The following is a 7,500-nucleotide window of genomic DNA, read 5'->3' as shown; positions in this document are numbered from 1 at the left end:
CACAAGTATTCGGTCCTACTCACTTTCATCCCCCTCTCTCCATCTCTCCAACTGTGGCTCAGCCTCCTCCCGGCTCCTGCAGAACAACACCACACCATCTGCATGCAATATATTCCACGGGGACTCTTTCCGTATCCCATCAGTCAGTCTATCCATCACTAAAGCAAACAAGAATGGGCTCAGAGCTGATCATTGATGCAAACTTACTTTAACTCTAAAGCCTCCCGTCGATCCTGTCACACACCTTAATGTTATGTTCTCTTCATACATATTCTTCACCGCGTTCACGTGCTTCTCTGCCACTCCAGACTTTCCCATGCAGTACTGTCATAAGCTTGATTTCCAGCTTCTTCGTTCTCGACTTCTTTCTCTTGTATTTTCAACATTCATAAGTTAATCAAAATACTCCTTCCAACTTCTCAAGATGTCCTCAAAGTAACTGAAGAAGTGAACGCGTTAGAGCGAAAAACAAGAGCGGTATTGAGTGAGCTACTGTGGCTCTCTCTCCCTATATATATGTATATGCATATATATATATATATATATATATATATATATATATATATATAGGTAGGTATATACATATATATGAACTAAAATTAAAGAATATATACTTTCGTAACATGGTATTTATATATGAATGCAGCACTCAGTATTTAGGTAGCTTTTTTACCATAACTTTCGGACAGTATTTCACATTTGCTGCGTAACATATTTGCATAATCGTATATAAACGCGTAAGTTGTTATTAAATCCAACTTCCTTTACAATTAGAAGCTAACTCCTTAGACAATAGGGAATTATATTCTTGGGAGAAATAAATACATTTTACTCATTATCTCTTTTATTGAAAAAAATGCAGTTATCAAGGTTAAATTGGAAAATCGTTTAACCGATTTATATTTCATGTGAATTTCTTAACACAACCTTAATAAGCTAAGCTCTGACTTTATAATCCTCTGAACATATCTACATACAGCACTGTCCCGAGCATTAAATTTCTGAGCATTAGAAATAATTTCTTAATCTTCATTCAGCCAATATATATGTTTTACATTTTGCACTGGTTTCTTGATCAAAATCACGGTGAAAGAGCCTAAATAAACATGTTACACATATCCATGTGCATGCTTTAAAAAATCGTATGTTTATCTGTAAAATGCATGTCCATTCCGTTTCACTTCATATAAACTAAACGGTTCATCAGGTGACAAAACACACATCTAATGTAACTTCCTTACAGTATAGCGTAGAACTCACTATCACTTACAATAAAAATCAAAACAAAAGCATCACTCTCCTTGCCACATTAGAAAAAAAAAACAATGCAACTTAAACCCAAAATATTCAACACTCAGATCTTCCTCCACATGTCAGCCCACTGGGGCTGCGAGGAACCGAACAGGGCATTCTAAATACTCTTGGAGCTGCCTTTGGCCGCCTCGCTCCGGGGCGCCTTGGCGCTCACACTCGCTTCCTTCCGGGGCTCCGACGCCCTTCTGCTCTCGCTGACATCGTCTTGAGCTCCGTTCGGATTACCGCCCTTGCTGTCGCATTCTGCCCCGCTTTTCTTGTCCTTGTTGGGCAGGTAACTGGAAGAGTGAAACATTATTGCATTGTAAATGTACCTGGCAACCGTTTTACTCTGCAAACGGCATTACTGTAAAACATTTTTTTGCAACTTTTATAATCTGCCGACACCGTTTCATCGACTTTGCGTCAGGTCGACTCTTCGCTCTAATAACACGTATTATTTATGGACAAGTATTATATTTCAGTGAGTTATTGATTGTATATATTATCGTTATGAAACTATATTTCCATCTATTTAATCATGTTTTCAACCAGACTGTCCACATTTTCGCAATAGTTTACCCTTAAAATTAGTAAATTAAGAGTTATAAAATCTACATCTGCAAATAATATTACATGGCGAACCCTTGCCATGAAGTAATTAATACTCGATAAGTAAGCTCCAATAATATTTTTAGTATATCACACGCACACGCGGATGGTCACTACAGCAAATAAAAAAAACGAAAAACTGGCCTCCTTCGCATAACTATTATGATGATACACCTTACATCTTCTGAAATTACAGTTATGAAAAATCACCTTTATATTACTTCGAACCGAACGTGAAAAGCTGAAATTGTTAAAAAAAAAAAAAGTCACATCAAGACAATCTTCATATATCCTACCGATGTAAAATTGTAGTGACTTTTCATTTCTGTGGTTTGCAATTAGATGCCATTTAACGAATCTAAAATCACAAGAAAAACGTGACCGTAATGGAAGCATCTACTTAGCATATAATCGTTTATTAATTCTATAAGTTTCCATTAAAATGATGCAGACATTTCATACGTACGTTTCTTTCACGCTGTGGATTCCCCACCCCACCAAAAAAAAAAAAAAAAAAAAAAAAAAAAAAACCTCTAAACAAGAGAAAATATGGATTATTCCATATATAAGGCAACGGAGCTGTCATGCCTTTGTAAATTTTCATAAATTTACATGCCAAAGTCAGTACTCTGTAGTATGTGATGTGTAAAGAAATATGAACACAGATAGATATAAATGTTGCATGATATAAAAAAAAAGATTAACATGCAGTAGAGTTAAATAAATGGACTCACTGATTCACTAAGATAATGGTGGACAGATATTTAATTTATTTATTGAACATTTTCTGCCACGTCAATATCTAAGGTCATCAGTGCCGTTTTTAAAATAAGACAAATTTACGCATGAACAGACTAAATACATGACTTCATATACTATATATAAATTAAAAAATAAGAAAATAAATATACATACATACATAAATACACACACACAAGCACAAACAAACACACACACACACACACACACACACACATATATATATATATATATATATATAGAAGGGGAGGTTGGAGGGAGGGAGGGAGGGAGGGAGGGAGGGAGGGAGGAGGGAAAGAGAGAGAGAGCGAGAGAGAGAGAGAGAGAGAGAGAGAGGGGGGGGGGAGGGAAAGATATATATATATATATAGAGAGAGAGAGAGAGAGAGAAAGGGGGGTTGGAAGGAGGGAGGGAGGGAAAGAGAGGGAGAGAGAGAGAGAGAGAGAGAGAGAGAGAGAGAGAGAGAGAGAGAGAGAGAGAGAGAGAGACGGGGTTGTTGGAGGGAGGGAGGGAGAGAAAGTTGTAATATTTTCATGGCATTACCACTAGACGCTACAGCTCTACCATTATAGCATACATATAACAACATAACCCTATAAGCATAACGGAAACGGGGAGTCAAAACACCGGCGTCTGTCACGGTTTACATGAAGATTAAATTTCCAGCGGAAAGCCGGTTCCACATTGACTCGTTAACCTAAGAAATGCTATTCTTTCCTCTTCCTTTACTTTTTCTTTCTTTTGCGGGGAACCAACTATTAACTGCTCGACTCCAATCATTGTAGGAAATCATATTAATGTTCAACAGAGAAATTTGCTGCTCACGTTATTGTTACTCCACATGGTCACCGTGAGTTAACCTTACTCTTCTCTTTTAACGTCTTATCCACGGAATTTTAATATTAATCCGGTTATGGATTGTTATAAGTTAGATTCAAAGTCTAAATATACGCAAAGATATGACGTTAAAATAACAGTTCGTGACTTTAACAATGCATAACGGCTTCAGAAACCAGATATAGTCACTTTCCCTCTTTTAATCAAATATAATTTGCTATTTCATCAAAATCATTTTCAACATATTGTTCCCGCGAAGAATCATCGTATCATCTGTTTCTTCCACCTGTTCAGCAACATATTCAGGATCTTTCAACATAGGCCTACCTCCCATTCGACTTGATTAAAACCGGAGAAACTTACTAGTACTTGTAGCCGATTCCGCCGGCGACGGCAGCGATTCCCACGAACGCCCAGAACTTCTTGTTCTTGGAAAAGCTTTGCTTCAGCCTCTCGAAGCCCGTTTCCTTCGCCTCGGACATTTTGCTGCGACGAATTCGGCGAACCACGTGCTTCCACGGCAAGAGTCCGGAAGCGACTGAGGCTTTCAATTCAACCTCATTCGAGTCTTTTGCATCCGAAAATCGTCATTATGATCATGCACACCGTCATTCCAGTGGCAAGGAAAAGAAGAGTATTCAGTTGTATTTGGTAATTAATTTTTTATTTTAAGTTTTGACATTTGTATATATCAAAATATTAATAAAAACCCATCAACCCTCAGCTAGGTGTGGGATTTTGAATTCTTTGGCTTGGTACGAGATGAAATGGCTGTTGAAAAGTTCTTGTTTTTTAAGACACTTATACATATATATATATATATATATATATATATATATATATATATTTATATGAAAAAAACTAGTCTGACTTTGTTATTTTCAAATATTTTGTTTCAATCACTCTCATTATTGGTATTATCATCAATTAATATTACTATCTTATTACCCCACCAGTCTTACACTGCATATTTAACTAAAAAGTTTATTTTGACCCGTCTTTATTCGCGTATTTTGTCATATATTGATGCATTTGATGGATAGAATACTTGGCTATCTCAAAACGTTTCCATTCTCAACGTGATATGCATGATTTACCTTAATTACTGTCTTCGTAGAATATGAGGTTTGGCAACTTTGATTACTCTAAAAGGTAATTTTTAATGTGGCATGACTGTGGAGAATGTTTTCCCTTTCCCTTTTTCTTTTTCTGGTTCTGAAAAAATAATAATAATCTGAAATTTGTTGGCATTGGATGTCGGACATATGTAGTAATACTAAAAACTCGTCACAGGGTATAACATCATAGGAAATGAAGAGTAGGATGGAATTATTACTGCTGTACGCTAGTGTCCATATGTGTGCGTATAGTTTGCATGAGCTATTATTACATTTAAGAATAGTGTGTGGACATGCGCGTTATGTAATATTTCACATGTCATTTATGTACTTGTGCCGATTAATTGTAGACAGTGAAGCCGAATAACATTTTCTGTGTTAAGAATAGAGCCATTATTTAGTATATTATCTACGCGTTGTATATTAGATTTTTTTTTTTTTTTCTTTTTCAGGATTTGACGCTGATTTTTTCGATAACATTTTATATAAACCATTAATTAGATTGGCATCTTAAGTCGTTATTTTATTTCTCTATCTACTCTGGTAACACATTAGTGAGTCCTTTATATTGCGAACATTTTCTTTTCGGATGAGCGGGATTTTCAGCGGACTGAGGTGCCAGGCGTACGATCCTCAAGTAGTCTATGGAGATACATCTAATAGCTATAAAACAAATAGCAATAATAGAAATGATGGTGATGATGATGATGATGATGATGGTGATGGTGATGATGATGATGATGATGATGATGATGATGATGATGATGATGATGATGATGATGATGATGATGATGATGATGATAATAATAATAATAATGATGATGATGATGATCATGATAATGATGATAATAATAATCATATTAATAAAGATGATGATGATGATCATGGTAATGATAATAATAGCAATAATAATAATAATGATAATAATAATAATAATAATAATAATAATAATAATAATAATAGTATTAGTAATAATAACAAAATAATAATGAAACAATAATGATAATAGTAATAATAACAATAATAACATAAAAATGATAATAATAATCATCACCATCATCATCATGATAATGAAAATGTTTGGTGATGATGCCGATGATGATAATGATAGTAATGATAATAATGGTAATAATAATAATAATAATAATAATTATTATTATTATTATTATTATAATTATTATAACAACCACATCAACAACAACAATAATAATAATAAGGATAAAAAATAATAATGATAATGATAATGTTGGTGATGCTGCTGCTGCTGATGATAATGATGATAATAATAATAATAATGATAATAATAATAATAATAATAATAATAATAATAATAATAATTATAATAATAATAATGACGGCGATGATGGTGATAATGATATTAATAATAATAATAATAATAATAATAATAATAATAATAATAATAATAATAGTAATAATAACAATATTACTGCGAATAATGATAATAACGACAGTAGTAATAATCTTGATAATAAAATGACCCTGTCCTCTTCTTACCTTAACATTTTCACCCATTTCTTCTTGGTGTCTTCGTCCTTCACGCCTCCTTATTTCTGTTTTCTTTCTTCTTGATGGCATTGCTTCTTTTCGCGGCATTCTTCTATTTCGTTTGTGATGAAACACCGTGGTAATTTCGGCAACCGGAAAGAATCTTTACTTTCGAGAAGGGGGAAGGGGAGGCTCTGTTAGTGTCTTTTTAAAACGTATTACACTCTTTGTGGCTTCTCTTTAAATCAATATCAATTGAAAGCCAGAGGCACCTTGGTTTTATTACACAAAATTCTCCCCACTAGCCTCCTGCGCTGTCGAACGAAGTCGGGAGGTGTTCTATGCCAGATTGATGTCACTGTCAGTGAGACAACACTTCGTGGTGTCACCTGCAGACTACTACTTTCCAAGCGCAGAAAGGCATTGGACGGGGAACTAGATTCATGATGATAATACTGACAATAGTGATGGTGATAATAACAATAACAATAATAATAAAGACAGTAGTATAAATGATGATGATGATGATGATGATGATGATGATGATGATGATGATGATGATGATGATGATGATGATGATGATACTAATAATATTGATAATGCTAATAACCGCTCATGGAGAACAACACTAATAAGAATCAGAATAATAATACTAATTACAACAATAGCAATAACGATGATTATTATATTAATACCAACTAGGGGCGTAGTTGGATCTTTTGAGGCCCCCTATAATATTTTAGGTTTGAAGAAAAAATATATGTATACAGTGCATGGCAAGATAATAATCTTTGTACTGTCACTCTTTGGATATGTTTCAGCAGAATAATTTATGAAGCATTTCAATACTCCATATATAATTAATTGTACTTATCTACTTATTTTAACGAATTCCCGTTTTTTCTTTAATGTCAAGCATCTTTACAGGCCCTCCTCAGTCGGGGCCGGGGAAAGGAATCTTTATTAATTTGCTTTTTTTTTTTTTTTAAAGATATATCACCCTTTGATTCATATAAATCAATCAAATAACCTTAATTGTGACAAATACAGAAATAATGAAAAAAATGAATGCATAATTTCATATCTTGAGTAATGTTTTTTTTTTTTTTTTTTTTTTTTTTTTTTTTTTTATCTTCTACACTTTTCACGAAAACAAAAAACAAGTTAGCCCATGCTGCTCAGGCGAGGACAAAGGGGACAGGTGTGAGATGAAGACATTGCGAAATCAGGCTTGACTCCCTGCTATTGTCTTTGTGATCTACTCTATGTAGCGAATGTTCTTGCTTGCCGAGTTATGGTGAAATAAAACATTGTGACGTGTGTGTGTGTCCGTCTGATTGTATATTCTATTTCAAATTATGTTGTCCCCTTTTC

Source organism: Penaeus chinensis, chromosome 29 (assembly GCF_019202785.1).
Source record: "Penaeus chinensis breed Huanghai No. 1 chromosome 29, ASM1920278v2, whole genome shotgun sequence".
NCBI lineage: Eukaryota > Metazoa > Arthropoda > Malacostraca > Decapoda > Penaeidae > Penaeus > Penaeus chinensis.
The sequence above is the reverse complement of the archived record's forward strand: the minus strand, read 5'-3'. Positions refer to the sequence as shown.